At 47.6% G+C, this 18300-nt stretch overlaps 1 protein-coding gene across 8 annotated transcripts in view; it reads left to right on the plus strand.

Moving 5' to 3' along the window:
- The window catches only part of Foxn3 (forkhead box N3), a 368618-nt gene that overhangs the window by 227302 nt on the left and 123016 nt on the right, over positions 1–18300 (plus strand). The gene's annotated exons all lie outside the window — the stretch shown is intronic.

Consider the following 18300-nt stretch of genomic DNA (forward strand, 5'->3'; position numbering starts at 1 on the left):
GTGAAAAGAAGTGTGGAGTGTCGTGATCTTAGCACGAGGGAGGAGGACACGAGAACATCCCTGGGCCTCAGAGGCTGGGCCAAAACATGGGAGCTCCTGACAGGGAGAGACCCTATCTCAACAAATAAAATGGAGAGCAGTCAAGAAGGATGAATGATGTCAATTTTAGTAACTCCCACCACCATTCCCACGTGTCAGACACACACAGACACAAGCACACGCACCCATGCACGCACACACAGTTTAGTAGGTAGAACAGTGGACCATGGTTCCTAAGAGATTAGAGCAGTCAGAAGGATTGTTTCCTGTGTGTCATAGTGTTTTGTCGTCGGAGGATAGGTGCAGTGATCTCACTAAGTCGTAAGTGTTTGACCACTGGCTCCCACCGCCCAGTCCAAGTCCTCTCTAGGAAACTTCTGTTCACGTGGGAGGGCTCCTTTGAAATGAGAGGAAAGCGAGCCATCCACCAGCTGGGAGAGCCTTCATGACAGCCAAAAGTCTACCAGAAGGTGAAGGTGGCAGATACCGGGACCGTCAGTGCAGTGGGGTCTGGAGTCAGAGACAGAAAGAACCGGGCTCAACTTTAGAAGAATGAGCTCTCCTCAGAACAGACATATCAGAGCTGGGTGAATGCTCGGGTTGAGGCACGGATGATGGACAGAAAGACTGAGGTGACTCTGGTGGGCGCTGTCAGAGCCAGGCAGCTGCCTGGGTCACCCCGAAGGCCTTCCCCATCTCTGGAGAACTCCAGCTTCCCCTTGCAGAATGAGCTCTCAGACCTGTGGTGGGGTAGAGGACTTGCCAGGTGTGGTGGTTGCCGCTCTCCAGGCCTGCAGTGTGAGGTGCAAACCACGCATCTGGGCCTGCAGGCCTGCCCCTGCTCCTCAGAAGCAGGGGTGAGGCAGCCGGGCCAGCTCTCTGGCTGGACTGCTTTAGTTCTTTGTTCTGTCTGGTCCAGTTCTTTGATTCTCGTCCTGCAGCTTACTTCCTTGTTTTAGAGACACTTGCTTCTGAGTGCATACAATCTGCAGTGCTTTACCCAAAAGCTGTCCATGAAATCATCCAGACTGCCCTCCCATTGCTTGTCCAGTGACTTAATGAGAACAACACCCACCCTTAGAGAAATCTTCTTGAAGGAGCCAGACAGGTTTCCCTGTGGATAAGTGGATCAAGCGGTTTTTCCGTCCAGAGCCTTTGGTGGTTTTCAGACACCAGGTCCTGCTTGTGTTATTTTTCAGCTCATCATTGAGACGCTGAGAATCATCAGCAATTCCAAAGTCCTCCATAACTGGGGATGACTTTCCTGTTGTCTGGAGAAAACACCCAGAAGCCACCAGACACGTCTTCTAATCTTATCTTTTTCGAGAACATGTTGCTAATCACAGTAGGCCAGGTTGAGGCATGATCTGTGTGTTTACTCTGACATGGAAAGTTCTAGTGGAGGTCTGTTCACCAGCTGCTCACCCCAGCCTGTTCCTCTAAGGCACTGAGAGGCCCCCTCCCCGCTGCGGCACTCCTCTGCTGGAGCTTTCTACCCCCCTCCTCTTTTTTCTGCTTTGTCTTCCATCTTCCTCCCCCACCTTTGTCCTCCCTTTCCCTTCTTCCCTCCCCAGTTGCGAGGCTTTTGAACAAAAGAAATTTGTTTTTAACTACAAGGAAAGCAGCATTTCTTCCCCCTCTAAGCTAAAACCATTCTTCACCTACCTTTTCTTTAATACCTTTGGAGAAATTGAGGCACATAGAGTGGTTTCATCCCTCTTTGCTTTTCAGCAGAGGCCGAGGGGGGATGTGCTGGCCCCGCCTCAGCAAGCCTGTCTCCCCCACGCCCTGCTCCCCGCTTCACCTCCACCCGCACTTGCTGTGGAGAGACCTAAATTGCCCTGCAGATAGATGGAGCAGCTGGGGCATCCTCGGGAGGAAGAAGCCAGTTGGGAAGGAACATGGGAGCAGAAAAATGAAAATGATCTAAAGATGTTGTCGGGCTGTCAGAGGCTGACAGTGGCTTCCCCAGCCCACACCCCAGTGCTGCCCCTTTGTAGGCCAATAGTCATAGCAGGGCTCCACCTTGGGCCTGTATCCAGTCAGCATGGTGCTCTTGGCTGCTTTGTCAGCAAGTGATGGAGGGACATAAGAACGACACTTGCCCTGCTGCAGACTGGTCTAGTCGGCCAACCAGGCTCCCTCCCTGCCTCTGTACGCACACCTGGTCCCAAGCCAGTCTCAGCAAGTCTCAGAAAATGACTCTTGCTTGGTCACTCCCTCATAAGTGAATGTGGACTAATCACTTCAGCTCTCTGAACTTCCTCCTTGTCATTCCTGTTGTGGCTTAAGACTGCCTGCCTCAGATGAGGACTTCGAGATATTACATAAAGTAAGTGTGTTTGACACTTAGCTCTTGTGCCTGGTCCTAGAAGAGCAACCTGTGACTTCTCTTTCCTTATAGTCACATGGTCTTGTTTTTGCCTACGCTACAGTTCTTTCTTGTCACCAAGTATCTTTTTATACTTTATAGTCTGTGCTGCCTGCTGGATGGAAATCCATGGAAACCCGGGTCCATTGTAAGCACTGTCTTCTTGGTCTTGTAAGCGAAGGTCTACATAGAGGTGTCTGTCTTTGGGAGATGCTCAGTAGTGGGCAGTTATCCTTACAGTGGGCAGCACACTTTGTGAGAATAGCTCAAAGTGTTGTCAGCCCCAAGGCCACAAACATTTGGAGGGAAACAAAGAGCTGGGTTCTGTGTTTCCGCCTCCATCCCTTCCTTCCCCATCTGCCTGCCCAGCCCTGCTGTGTCCTTGTGGGTATAGGAACGGATTGTTTAGACACTGCCATTCCTGAAGTCTAGACTTGTCATGCTTGCCTCTCATGGGAAGGTTCTTGGATCCTGGCTGTCTACTCCAAGGTCCCAGATACCAGATCCGAGGTCCAAGTGTGTGTTAGGTGCCTCAGGCCTGGGTCGGCCCAGCTCTGTGGCTGTCCAGTTTCTTTGCTAAGAGGCTTCCCTCTGAGGCCTGCTGTGCTGACAGGCACTTGAAAGGTATGGCCTGGAGCTCCTGCCCCTCATCCCTCATAATGGGCAAAGCTTCCAACCTAGGCCTTCCAAACAGACAATTGTGCTTTCTCCCGCAAACCCCTAATCCTGTCTCTCAGCAGTAGCTCATTAGCTTCCCCCCCTCCGTCCTCCCCCCTTTGAAGAGAACAAAGCTGGCCCCTCCCTGTGCTCAATACTGTTTTTCCTTCCCAGGGAATTGTTGTCCCCTTAGCCAGAAGTCTCTGGAATGGTGTCCTCCCTACTTACCAACAGAGGGAGCATCTCCTTCTCAACAGCCTGGGGCCTCGGGGCTGCAGACCCAGGATTCTGCAGCAGGTGTGTGTGAGCCTGTTGGGGGTGGGGCGCTGTCTTGAGTCCTGAAAGCCCCTCACTCAGCAGCAGCACCCAGCCCTTTAAAGGGAAGAACAGCACACATACCACATGCTAATGTCGATGGAATTTTACTCTTACTAAAGCCCTTTGAAGTCCCTCGTCCCGCCCCCGCCCCTCTTGCCCTCAGCTCTTAGATGTGGTGGGCTCTGTCATCGGGGTTGCTGGAGTCAACGTTGCAGGAAAACCATCTGACTTTCTCTAATACAACTCTTTGATGTTGAGTGAAACAAAAAATCTATTTCTACCCAATGCTGTGGACTTCTGAGAGATGAACTATGGAAGTCAGCCCCTTTAGCATGGTTAGAATTTCAAGTTGATTTCTTCCTCTCTTTTAAACCCCAACTGTACTGGATTTGGGATGACTAGGCATTGGAGTCATTAGGCACATGGCTAAGCTCTGACTGAGCACCTACTATGTCCCAGATCCCTCCTAATTCACCCAGGCACCAAGTGGGCTAGACTTCCCTGCTTTTTTTCATTGCATTTGTCTGAGAGGAGGGCTAGCCATATACTGCAAGATGTCTGAGGTGGGACCAAGCCAGCTTGATCGCACTTTTTCCTTTCCCATGTGACTTGCCACTCATGGTCACTGTCCTTTATGGAAACATTGTGCAGTGTCTAAGAGTTGATGCAGGCCTTGGTAAGGAAGAATGGCTCCAAGACGGTTAAGGTTAATATCAGTGGGGTCTAGAATCACCTAGGAGACCAGGCCTGCCTCTAAGGTATTCTCCAGTCAGGTTAGTTGGATTGAGAATACCGCAGTCAAAGTGGGCAGCTCCATTTCCTGGGCTGGAAGCTTCAGACTGAATAAAAAGTCAGGGCTGGGGAGGCGGCTCAGCTGGTAAGAGTACGAGCCAGGCAACCTGAGCGGGACTCCCAGAGCACACAGAGAAAGCCGGAGATGCTAAGGGTCTGTAGTGCTCCCAAGCAGCTACCAGGAAGCTTGGGGCCCACTCGCCTTATGCAGCATAGCAGACACAAAATGTGTAGATGGAGAGATATTTTTTTCCTCTCTCTCTGTCCCTCTTCCTCTCCCTCCCTCCCTCCCTCTCCTTCTCTCCCCCCTCCCTCCCTCTTCTCCCCCTTTCTCTCCCTCTCCCTCTCTCCCTCTCTCTCCCCTTCTCCCTCTCTCTCTCCCTCTCTCTCTCCCTCTCCCTCTATCCTCCCCTCTCCCTCTCTCTCCTCTCTCCCTCTCTTCCTCTCTCTCCCTCTCACTCTCTCTCCCTCTCTCTCCTTCTCTCTCCTTCTCTCCCTCTCTCTCTCCCTCTCCCTTTCTCTCTCTCCCTCTCCCTTTCTCTCTCTCCCACCCCTCTCCCCTCCACATGCACACAAGTACCAAGTTGTCCTCTGACTGCTACACCTGTGCCTGTGTATCATACATGTATACATATACATACATACACATGAATGATAGTGATAAAATTAAAATACTTTAAATGGGGAAAGGAGAAGTGAGCTGAGCCTCAGTCTCTCTGCTTTCTGACTGGAGATGCAGTGTACTCAGCTGCCTGAAGCTCTCTCTGCCAGTGGGCTTTCCCTGCCATGGTAGACCGGACTCTTGGCCTCTGAGCCAAAGATCAACTTTTCCTTCCTAAAGCTATTTTTATCAGGTATTGCATAGGCAGGAGGAGCCGGTGACACAGTTCACATCCTTTTAGAAGGAGATTGAGGTTGTGAAGTGTAATGGGAGTGGTAGGAACTGGTGTGGCACAGTCAAACGGGGGGGGGGGGGGGCACTGGAAAGAGCAGAGACACTAGGAGGAGAGATATTGGAAGGAGCAGAGACACTGGGAGGAGGAGAGACACTGGAAGGAGCAGAGACACTGGGAGGAGGAGAGACACTGGAAGGAGCAGAGACACTGGGAGGAGGAGAGACACTGGAAAGAGGAGAGACACGGAGAGGAGGAGAGACACTGGGGAGCAGAGACACTGGAAGGAGAGCCTTGAGGGGCGGTGGGGGAGGGACCGGAAGGAGAAGACAACTGAGCAGGTGAAGGAGTTGTGGGGTCCTGGGGGGAGGGCAGGAGTGAGTTGGGGCGTGCCCACGTTGCAGGACGCCTTTGGTTTAGAAAAGCTCCAAAAGTGGGAGTGGAGTCAGGACAGAGCATACAGTACTTTCTCAAAAAGATTTTGTTTTTATGATTTAAGAGTTATTTATAGTGACTTTAGTAAAAGGCAAGGCGAGGCTCACTGCTTCCAAAGGCTCCCTTGTTCTTGAACACCACCATTGGAATCCAGCTTGTTTTCTTCATCCTGGGGAATAACTGTTCATACATTTTTCTTAAAGGTTTACATGTATGGAAAATTGGCGAGGGCTGACCACTTTTGGGTTTGAGTATAGTTTCTACTGTGGGTAGAGCACTGCTGAGGCAGGCAGAGGCACAGTTGCGCTCTGCTCAGGGACAGGCAGCGAGAGTCAGGGAAATCTGCATAGCTGGCCGGCTTGCGTGGACTCGCTTCTGTCAGAGCAGGCCTCAGTGCGGGGTTAGTGGATGGATGCACCGGCCCTGCCCTTTGTGTGTGCCTCATCGAGCCAGCTGCCTGGGCGACACAGCGCAACAGGTCTGAGACTCTTCAGTCACCTCAGCAGAAGTGTTGCTGACAAGAGAATTATCTAAAATTAACGTGGTGGGTCATTGGGCTCCTTCTCAGTTACTTTTGGATTTTTGTTGTTGTTCCTTCCCAGTTTTTTTTTTTTTAAAGTAAATTTGATAAATCTTATTAAAGGCTGACCTTAATAATAAGGCTAATAAAACCTAACCTTTTGGCGTATGTAAGTGTACGCTGTAAAATGATGCCCACAATAAGCTAATTAATGTTTCTGTCTTCTCAACATGGTCTCTTTCCCCCTGTGTGCGTCTGTGTGTGAGTGTGTGTAATGCTTAAAACACACACACTTAACAGACTTAAGTATGTGGATGGTATTAGCTATAGTCACTTTGCTGCATGTGAGGTCTTAAATCTCTCGTTGTCGTCTTAATTCCAAGTTTGTGTCCTGTGACCATTTTCTCCCGCCTGTTCGTGTGTTCTCTCCAAACTGTTGCCGCATCCTGCCTGGGCCCTCGCTTCTGGACATCTCAGCTACAGGGTCCTAAATCTTTAGTGAGTTCTTATTTGACCTGATACTCTCCATTTTATTTTGTTCTGAATAGAAAATTGTTCTTAAAAGGAAACAGATTAGTGTTTTAACTGTGGATAGGATTGGGTGCTGTGTATCTCTTGGGAGATGCAGTTCCTAGGGTTGGTGCTTATTTCAGTTTCTTACAAAGGAAAACCCATGCTAAGCTTTCCCGTCCCTCACAGAATACTTGAGTTGAAAGGACTTTTCTGTGATCCAGCGTAGAGCTCCCCAAATGGCTTGCTGGGACCACCTGCAGTAGACACTGCGATTTTACTTTTGATTTTATGTGACTCCTTTCATGGCCAAAATTTGGGGGGAGTGCAACTCACGGTATTTCTTTGTAGTTAAATGTACAAAAGAGTTCCCCAGTTTTATGAAACTGATATTTTAAAAAAGTGATGGTACCCCGATTATTAGCATATTCTAAGGGATACCAATTGGGAAGGAAAAAAAATACCTAAAATAGTGTGTCTTGTGTAATTTGTTACTCAGTGGTGGCAGTGAAATAAGTTTAGTGACTGGAACTCTCTTTCTGAGAAATGATAGAGTCGTCAGCAGAGGGTGTAGGCGCACTCACCTTCTTCTCACTCACTTCAGAAGGTGTAAGCAAGGGTTTTGTGCACCTTAAGTTTCAGTTATGTCTGTGTGCTTGTGTGAAGTCAGTCAGAACGAAACATCAATTTTTTTTTTACTACAGAAGACAGCCAAAAGTTTCTGGAGAACACTGGTCTAACTCACTTCCTCCTTACATGGAAAAACACTTGAGTCTCCTGTGAGGGTTATGATCACGGGCAGAGGTCGGTGTGGAGTCTGAGGCTTTTATCTTCCCTCTCCCCCATCAGCACACTTGCTAAGTACACTTAACACCTTGTTAAAAAACATCAGTGCTGGCGCAAACAACCCAGAGTCCATCCACAGGAGGTTAGGCAGCCGTGCGTGCGCTGGAAGTACTAGTCAGCCATAACAAGGGCATGCCACAGCACGGATGAACCAGGGAGACACTGTCCTAAACAGTGTAAGGAAGCCTGTTACAGAAATCTCCTGTGCAGTTTTTCTCTTTGGAATGATGCTCTGGAGACAGATAGGGGCAGAGTTGATTATGCACTAGGAATGTCCCAAATGCCACCAAGCAGAACTTAAAAAAAAAAAAAATCAGATGGCAGTTTCATGTTTCAGCACCCCTTCCTGGAAAAGGTGCAAAGATTTTGTTTTGCATTTTAGCATCCATTCCTTCCTTTGGTTCTACCCCTTTAGGGGTGCAGGTCCAGCCAAGAGGACCCTGAGCCATGGTCTTTCCTGGGCTAACAGTCATGATTGCAGCAGTTTGTATAGCAGTTCTCTTAGTTTCTTCATCCTTTGGTTGATATTTTGCCCTAAGCAGTAGACAAATGGCTGAAATCTCCATTTATCCTTCCTTTTATAAGCCCTGCAGTCACTCTTGCAAATAGCAGCTGAGATGGCAGGTTCCTGGGCCTGAGTCACTTAGAGGAATTCTCGCTGGAGAGCCATCTCTGCTTTTGCCTTACTTTGAGATTGCGAATGAAAATAACTGGGTGAATAGAAGTGAGGTGGGGTGGCAGGCTCCTGGAAGTTGGATGTGTGTCTTTCTCTGAGCCTAGTAAGTTTGGAAACTTTAACGCAAAGCAGTTTCTGTGTACATAAAGTTCCAACAGATTGGAGTCACCTGCTGGCTTGGAGGGTTTGGGTTATTTTCTTACTGCGAGCATTTCTTTGCTTTTGATCCCTTCCACCAACCAGGTCTGTGTTTCCAGCAACCCTGTCAGAACCTCTGTAGCCCCCAGATCTTCATCATTAACTAAGGAAATACAAAGAGCCTCCTTCGGCTCTGCCAGTGGAGACCTTTACCCGAGCCGAGGCGCTTCAGATATAATTTGTTACATTGAAGTTGCCGTGATAATGAGTTTGGAACTAGCTTGACTCTCATCCTTTCTACATTAGCACTGCTGACATTCAGAACTGGAAAATTCTTTAACTTGTGCCTTGTAGACATTTAGAAGCATACATATGCTGTCTTTACCCATGAGATACCAGGCATACTCTCTAAGGTGCGGTGATCAAAAGGGTAGTGGGCAGTGGCTCGTGTGCCCAGGTTGCCCGATTGAGGACCACCGGCAGGCGGCCTCCACTTCTGAGGTGTGGCAGCTCTTCTTCTGAGGTGTGTATAGTGATCACTTTATTAGGTGTTCTAGTTAGGAAAAAAAAGGAAAGGCCCTGGGGTTTTATCCTCATTCTAATTTGTCTAATCCTCATTACATTAATACAAAACTCAAATCTTTAGAGGGCATATAAAGTATGGTTGGTTGGGAGAAATCAGCCTCCACTGATGTTAGAATGATGCCTTTACCCTGTGCTGCTTCTGCTTTGTGTATGACGATGTTCAGCCCTGTCACAGGGATGTAGTTTCTGTTGTGGTCTCTGCTGGAGGAGGAGGATTACCTTTTTTTCTCTTTTCTCTCTTTTTCCTCTTTTCCTCTCCTCTCCTCTCCCCTCCTCTCTTCTCTTCTCCTCTCCTCTTCCCTCCCTTCCCCTCCCTTCTCCTCTCCTCCTCTCCCCTCCTTTCCTCTCCTCTTCTTTTTTCTTTTTTCTCTCTCCCCCCCCTCTCTCTCACACACACACACACACACATACACACACACACACACACACACACACACACACACACACACACACAGTGTTTCTTGGTGTAGCTTTGGCTGTCCTGGAACTTGCTCTGTAGTCCAGGCTGGCTTTGAACTTACAGAGAACCACCTGCTTCAGCCTCCTAAGCGATGGGATTAAAGGTATGTGCTGCCACTACCCGGCACGTCCTCTTTCTTCTCCTGTATGGCATGGTGAGGTCCTGTGTGGTTATCAAAGGGGCAGGATCTGTGAGCTTGTAGTAGGAGTACCTTGTAAAACATCCCTTCTCTTCCTACCTGATCCAGGCTCATGATGTGGGGACGATATTTATTTCTATGCCCCCTTGTCTTTCTATCCCATATCTGAATAGAGAATGACACTTGCCCTTCTGGTTACGTGGCTGGCAGTGCTGTGGCTAGACTCATCCATAGTGCTTATGTATTAGGATTTTGTATCAGTCACTTGATAGGTTAGAACTCCTTGTGGTGTGGACTTCTTTCACAGTCTTCCATGCTGGGCTGGCAGCTGTGTTTCTTTGTGCATCCATCCTATGTTTCTGGAACACTCCAGTGAACCCCTCTTTGTGGGGGTCCCTTGGATATATAACTAAAGCAGGTTTCCTATTGATTACCAAAGTGCTTACCCCATTTAGGAGGATAGACTTATAAATCTCAGTGAGCTGGACAAAGAATTGGGTTTAGCTTTTTCGTTTGTTTTGACTTCCTCCAAATATTAAGGGACTACGGGGCAGTGATGACATTGTAGAAGTCACCAGCCCACGTTCTGGAAGAACCCTGCTAAGCATCTGAAAGTTAGGTGTTTTGTGTTGAGGCTGGGTAAACTCCAGTCTCTGCATCTTCATGGAACTTAGTGCCTTGGTCTATAAACCCATGCGGCTGGGTGAGGTCATCTCTGAAGTCTCTTCTGACATGCTATATACTTCTGACACACTCATGGTCTGTCAGGCTTGTGAAGAGGGTGTATCACACATTTAAAAGTGGCTTCCTTGCTCACTTAGAGAACTCTGGGAAACAGGAAGCCTGGTAACTCGTGAGTGGTAGATCCATTTAAGAGGTAAACCGTGAGTTGGAGGAAGTGAACCAAATGTCTCGTCTAAACCTCACTAGACGTATTACCCTGACAGCTCAGACAACAACATCTACAGCTGAGTCAAAGTTATACACTCACTCCACCTGCTCCACAAGCCACAGGTAAGGCTGTCGGATAGTGTAACTGTCACTCCAGTCCTCCCCTTTCATCGTCCCAGGGCTGGGAACCCCACAGTTGGCAGTGACTAAGCTCTTCACAAGAAGTTTCTAGACAAGGGGGTACAGCCTCCAGTTAAATGATATTAAATGATATTCAGAATGCCCTTTGCTCTTCCCCGTGACAACTGAGCATTCGTACTGATAGTCCAGTTGTTTTGTAGGTAGTCTCCCCTGCAAGAGTACATCCCAAGAGCTCGCCACATGTCAGTGTCCTCTTCTTGGTCCACCAGGATGCTTCTTTGGCACGTGAAGACTTTACTGTGATCCTGGATATACATGGGCCGTTCATTGCTTTTCCAAGGGTGTAATTGTAGAGCCAGTGATTGCACTCAGCCACCTGGAAGGAAGCCCATGGCTCTGGTCAAACCACCCACACACATGCATCTGCATGTGTACTGGATACACAGGAAATGTTACAGAAGGAGTGTGTCCGAAGGTGGAAGTGCTTGATGAGTGGGTGTTGAGCTGGACCCAGTGCAAGTGGATGAATAGTTCCTAGTTCTTCGCTCTCCCTCCTTGGTGCCCATTCTGGGGGTTAGCAGACAAGATGGAGTGTGTTCTGACTGATAAGTGGTCGTTGGTTATCTTCAGAGACAGAGTTTTTCATGTTTTTACAGCTCTGACTTTTTTTTTTTTAGCAGTGTTTACTATTTCTGGCCATTATGTACACTAATATAAAATTTTAATTAGAGTCTTTCTTTTCAATTAATTATTATAGCCTTGTTTGTTTGCTCTCTCGACAGAGCTTACATTATGGGAACAAGCGAGATCAATTTTCTATCACGGAATTCATTACTTCTGACTATAGTCCAGTGCGCTGCGGAGTGTGTGCCTCACTCTTGGTGACTGCCCCAGCAGCTGGAGGACTGTGGGATGTGACAAGGATGAGTTGTCCAAGGGGCCTGGGGGGGGGGGGGGATAGTTTGGGTCTGAGAAGAATTCTGATGACTGTCCATCCCAATCAGTGTATGAGCGGAGTCAGAATTCTGTGTGTTCCCAGACACTGAAAATCCTTGTGTCTTTTTTATTCCTTTGTTTGTTTGTTTAGTACTCTCCAGACAGTTGAAATTTGGTGTGGGCTAATAAAGGTTTTACCTTATTAAGTTGTTTTCTTTGGCAGCATCTATTAAAGAAGGTGCGTGCTCTTTCGGAACACAGGGGTCCGGCACTGTACTCACCTCCAGGGGCCACACTGTGTCTGGGAGATGTTAAATAAATAGATATGAGAAGACATGACATAAAGAGCAATGTTTCTTTGTATCATTAGTTGAAAAGGTATTTTCTGGATTAAAGATGGTCTGTGTCCATGTCTGCAGTAATTTTCTGTGAGTAATGTCCTAGGTAGTGTTGTCTTCAGTGCTATATATTACACAGCAAGTGGACCTGGTTGTCCAAAGGTTCAGATACTGCCCAGCACAATTCTCATAACTCTCAAGGGCAGCCTGTGAACCTGGAGCACACACACACACACACACACACACACACACCTGGTGCAGAGCCTTATGCACTAGCCTTATGATGTTGAGGGATGGTGTTATCTGTCTTGCTATATGTCACCAGTCTATCATATAAAGCCAGGAATGCCTGCCACCCAGTGAGGTGACAACTACTGCGCCCTAGTTCTATAAGTAGATCCATTTACAAGGGTATTATGTTCTAGTGTAGCCTCAGGCAGTAACACCTGCACATAGAAGACACACTTTGAGATGTATGGTTGCATTGTGGTTCTCTTGATGTTCCCTTGCATACTGGCTATTGATAAATATCCCAACACTATATGTAGTGCTTTCTCTGTATGCGAAATTAGAAATGTGGTCCCACCTTCCTGAAAGTATGGGTAATTTTCGGTCATTGAACTAATGTTGCCAGTGCTGGCCAGAGCTGGCAGCTTGACTGTGTGTGTGATTATTTTGAAGGTGGCTCTTCATTCTTAAATGGCTCGGACTCCCTATGATAATGAGTTACTTCCACATCTTATCTCTGTGGTGAGGTCTAACGGACCTTGGGGAGCTGTCAAGGACAGTTTGGAAAGCTGAGTTGTAAAGCCCCTTCTGGAACATTCCAAGTCCGTATAATAAGCTGCTCAACCAGGCCCAGGGTCATAGTGTTAAGAAGTGTATGGAGCTGGGACCTGACCACGGGCAGCTTGTCCGGTGTGCCTTCCCTGGCTCCGGGCTTGCCTGTCCTGCTCTCTGTCTCTGCCTCTGATGCACTGGCCCTTGTGGGTGGCGTGGCCACTGCTGTGCATCTGCCTGTCCTTCAGGACCTGGCTTAGACTCACCTTTTCACAAACACCTTCCTTAGATGCCCCGTCGGGAAGAGAGCCTCTGACGCTCTACCCTTCCCATTGCCCCTCTTGACATTTCTCCTTGCTTTTGTTACTGCACACGTCTTACGTTTTTTCTTTGTGTAAATTCCTTCACTGCACAGGCTTTGTCTTGTTCAAGGTTCATCCTTTACTGCTATATCGAGGGTTTAGAAAGATACCTGGTCCATTGTACCACAAACATAGAGCTATTTTCGAATGAATGAGTGAGAGAATGACTACGCTCCCAGTGAGCCCCCCAGTTGATGATCCTTTCAGAGCATCTGGCTGCCCCGAACAGCCGCAGGCAGAGGCTTCACCCCTGTCTTCGTGACTCCTGACTACCCAGCACTCCCCTTCTTAGTCTCCTGAGCCTTATGGGATGCTCTTTATTGACAGTTCTGCCATATTTATCTCTTTTCTGTTCTCTATATGCCTGCGCACCTGTCCTGCCTCTTAAACTTATGGACACCTCTCCTTAGTAGAGATTAAGTTGAGGACAGAAACCTTGTCTCTCTTCTACCCATCCCACCACCTCTCCAGGCTTGGCACCTAGCGAAGAAGAGCCACTCACACCTTATTGCTAGATGGACGAAGCTGGTTAATGCTATGGGTAGGCCGACGAGAGTGTGGAGAGAGTGCTGGAAGCGAGGCTCACCCTGGAATTAAGTGTTTCTTGGCACTGTGAGATCTTAGTGCTCAAGCTGTGAGATTTAAAGGCAAAATGCTTCCTGCTAATTATTAACAGTTGCCCCGCAAGAACAAAGTCATTATGGGGCCCTGAACCCTGGCACCGTGCCCCCCTCCCAGCAGCAAACAGTGCCACAGAGCGGGAGGAAAGCAAAAGCCACTACAGGCCTGGTGCCCGCCAGACCTCAGATTACCCAAAGAGGATTGCAGTGTTGGGGCCACAAGAGTAGGGAGTGGGTGAAAGGATTTGGAATGAGATTATAACACCTAAAAGATCCTTGCTTTTGTTCAAGAAATAATTTAGTTGGTTTTGTCAAGGCAGCGAGACAATCCGGTTGAGGACCTGGAGTGTAGATCAATGCCCTGGGGGTTCCTCAGATACTTAAAAATAAGTTGACCTGTAATTGCAGTTGTTGCTTCTTGGGGGGGGGGGTGGAAGAAGAGAAGAAGAAAGACAGGAATTGAGAGAAGGGAGCTCCTGAGTGGGCTTAGAGCTGAGGGTAGCACAAAGACTTCTTTTGGGGACTTGGGGGTTGTTTTGTTTTGTTTTGAAACAGGGTCTCTCTGTATAGCCCTGGCTGTCCTGGACCAAACTGTAGACCAAGCTGGCTTCAAACTCAGAGATTCACCTGCCTCTGCCTCCCAAGTGCTGGGATTAAAGTTGTGTGTCACCACCACCTGGCTACAAAGGCTTTTTTTTTTTTTTTAAAGGATTATCTCAGTTGGTTAGTGTGTCTTCAAGCCAGAGTCTAGGGAGTGGGTAGTGTGACCAGAATACAGTTTCTTGACTCCCATCTGTCAGGTCATTCATAAAATCTCTGCAAGGCCCTGTTCAAATTAAGCTAGTGTGTTGATTTGTGTGTGTGCGTGTGTGCGTGTACGCCCGGTGCACACAAACATACTCTTAAAAAATCATTTGTTTTATGTACATGAGTGTTTGCCTGTATGTATGTATGTGAACCATGTGTGTGTCTGGTACCTGCAGAGGTCAGAAGATGGTATCAGATCCACTGCAACTGGAACTATGAATGGTTGTAAGCTTCTGTGTGGCTGCCAGGACTGAACCCTCAGTCCTCCCTAAGAGCAGCAGGTGCTCTTAATCAGTGATCTGTCTTTCTAGCCCTTGGATACACGCACACGCACCACATATATGTGTGAAGTACACATGAGTACAAGTGCCCTTAGAGGCCAGCAGTGTCTGACCCCCAGGAACTGGAGTTACAGGAAGTTGTGAGCTGCCCAATGTGGGTGCTGGGAACTGAACTCTGGTCCTCTGCCAAAGCTTCACTGCTGAGCCATCTCTCCAGCACCCTCCGTTGGGTTTTATGCCCGCCATAACAGTTCTTCCAGTGCCCCCAGGTCTCTTCACATTTGGTGTGTGTGTGTGGGGGGGGTGTTGTATTTTGTTAATTCTTTAACTACTTGCCTTTCAACCCTAGATCTCAGTTATGTTAGTAGCCCCACTCTTCTTCCTGGTTTATATTAATATTAGAGCAGGATTTCCGTTCCTGAACTAAAGTAAGAAGAGGATTCCCAAGAGTGAAATGCCTTGCTGCTGATAGTAGCTGGACCAGATTCTTGTGTGATGCTTGTGTGCTAGTTAACTCACTGAAGTTGTATGAAGCCCCACCCAGAAAAGCACACCAGGTTTAGCATTAGAGAGATGGCTCAACTGTTCAAATTCTTTCTGCATAATCATGCAGACTGGAGCTTGGATCGCAGCACCCACGAAGCAAGCCCAGCATTCCACAGATGCCTGTGATTCTAGTCCCAAGGCAGCCAACGTGCTCTTCTAGCTTCCATGTGCACAGTCATGTGCACCTCCATACAACATGTGTTACACACATTCACATAGATAAACACACATAAACATGAATAAATCTTTAAAAAATGAATACCAAGTTTATTCCATTTGTTACCTTGCATTACTGAGATTGCAGTACCCAGAAGACACAGCTAAGAAAGGAAACAAGTTTCAGACCATCATGGCCAGCAAGGATAGGGCAGATCGTGGCAGTGGGAGGGAGTAGCAGGTTTCCTGCAGAAACCACGAAAGGGCATTAGCTAGTGTCACCTCCTAAAGCCCCCCAGCTTCAGCAGCTGGGGTACAAGCATTCAAAGCATGAGCCTTTGAAGGACATTTCAGGGTCATGCTAGAACACAAGGGGACTCAGGTTTTCAGTATTCATGAAGAAAACTTTTGAGGGTCCCCATCCCATGAAGCCTTGAGATAACAAAGTTTGGTCAGCAGCTACACCTTGTTACAAACTTTACTGCTACGTCTTTTGTTTGACCTTCTGCTACTGACAGTCCATTTGAAGCCACGGCTTTGCATTGTGCTAGTCAAAAGGATATACTGACTGGGTGCATGAGAGCTGGTAGCTCACACCACGTTGGGCTTCACTGCAATGCTCACTTTGCATTCAACTGCTCACTTTATGAGGATGTAAAAATGGGCCTACCCTTGGGAGGCCTGTAGAAATGATTTTATTTGTAATATGTTTCTGATTAGAGACTCTGTCTTGTCCCTTTCTTTTAAAAATCAGGACTGGGAAGATGACTCAAAGTCCCTTGCTATGCAAGTGTGAGGACCTGGGTTTAAATCTCCCGCACCCCTTAATTGTGGCTCTGTGTGGTTGTGTGTGTGGTGGTGGTGCACACAGGGGCTAGGACTGGGGCAGAGACAGGAGGATTGCTGAGCCCTCTGTTTACCTGCCTAGCTCTAGGACAGAATAGGTAGAGCATCCCCTTCTGATCTTTGCTCACATATATGTACACATATATCACACATAAACACAAAAGAAAAAAGGAAACAAATCCATGTAAAAGTGAAAAAACAAAGCGACTTTGACCTTCTTCTTATCCATTGCCTGAAAATATTTTTTATTTGAAGATGGAGCTGGTTGCGTTTGAGTTAATTAAAGCTTTAATTGTGTTTGATTCTGGAGCAGACCTAATGTTGACTTACCCAAATAATGAAATGCAGATTGGCATCTTCCTGGGGATACCCTTCCCGGTCGGTAAGGAACTGATATCAACCTTCAAACCTGCTGGCTCTGCTTTGAGGCGTATTTGTATGTATTTTTGGCAATCTGTTTGGATATGGGAGAAGTGTGAACTGTCATCAGAATGTGACTGAGAACGGCTGTCAGTGGATGACTTGAGCATTTGTGTGTTGGACAGAAGATGTCAACTTACAAGACAAGATTTAGCCACTCTCTGACCTTTCGAGCAGGGTTAATGTAGCAGCCTAAGGCTGTCTGCCTTAGAGCTGGCCTTGCAGGATTGGCCAAGGGCTGGTGTCTGCAAACATGGTATTGGAGAGGGTTTCCCCCCATCTTTCCAAAACACTAAAGAGAGGCCATCTGTGCCCACACTGCTGTATAAACTGTGTTCTTGATAAAAGCTGCCTGGAATTTTGGTGTATTCTGGTAGAGTGTGCCCAGATGAGCTGTCTTCAGTAAAGCCTATGGGCTTTGCCTGTGACATGCCTCTCTATAGACAGCACATTCCACGTGTTGTCAGGATTTGTTGCTGAAGGAGAAAGCTCACCCGGTATGGCTCTACATGGAGAGGACTCTTAGTTGGCAATGCAATTCGTGGCAGACCTGACCCTGTCAGCCTCCACAGTGGCTGCCTTCGGTTTTTGGCCTTTGCTATGGGTCTTGTGAGTCTTCCTAGCAACTTCCTGAACCTGGAAGCCTGGGCTTGACAACTCCTAAATTTTCTCCAGCACCATATTTCAAGGCTGTTCTGCCTCTTGAGTTCGCTCACCCTCCGAGTCTCTTCCACCTTCCAGTATCCAGACACCTTTCGCACCTGAAGCACCCGTGGAATCCAGGTTTCCGGTCATGGTATTCACCTACTCTTCCTCACCTTGCCTCTGGACTGGCTGCAGTAACCTGTTTTTCTTTCTTTCCCTTTCCCCTCCAGTCCATCTTAATGCCATTTTGTCTGAAACTAAGCTACCATAGAGCATTTCTGGTGAAACAAATGTTTGAATCTCAGCTATACTCACTGTCTTAGGGTTTCTGTTCCTGCACAAACGTCAAGTTGGGGAGGAAAGCATTGCTGTTCATCACAAAAAGAAGTCAGGACTGGAATTCAAGCAGGTCAGGAAGCAGGAGCTGATGCAGAAGCCATGGAGGGATGTTCCTTACTGACTTGCTTCCCCTGGCTTGCTCAGCCTGCTCTCTTATAGAACCCAAGAGCACCAGCCCAGAGGTGGTACCACCCACAAGGGGCCCTCCCGCCTTGATCACTAATTGAGAAAATGCCCCACAGCTGGATCTCATGGAGGCACTTCCCCAAATGAAACTCTTTTCTCTGTGATAACTCCAGCCTGTGTCAAGTTGACACACAAAACTAGCCAGGACATTCATTATGTGGCAAATTCTGGTAGTTAACTGCATTAGTGTCTGTACAATGTCCTTCGGTCAGTGTGTGTTTAATATCCCTAGAAGAGTGTTTAATACATATGTATTATATCTTCATATCTCAGCTGAGGTTATGTTTAGTGTTACCCCCCTTGTTGCTCTCCTCTGGACTGCCCTCTGCTCTCGGGCGTTGTTGATTGGGTGTGACTCTTTAATAATGAATGAATGAGAAACAGAAGGATGGTTAAGCATAGTTCAGTTATACAATGAACTTAGTGATTGTGTTAAGAGGCTCTAAGACACCCTAACTGATTAACGATATAAGAAATACCTAGGTCAACTATTGTCAGACTGTATAGAGGGACCTATACAGCAATGTGGAAAAAGAGATTGGCCAGATGGATCTATCAGAGTTTTTCAGGCTTGCTGCCATCTCTAGACTTCTAGAAAGGGGGCAGGGAAGTGTTGGGATTTGTTGT

This window comes from Apodemus sylvaticus, chromosome 6 (genome assembly GCF_947179515.1).
Source record: "Apodemus sylvaticus chromosome 6, mApoSyl1.1, whole genome shotgun sequence".
Lineage (NCBI taxonomy): Eukaryota > Metazoa > Chordata > Mammalia > Rodentia > Muridae > Apodemus > Apodemus sylvaticus.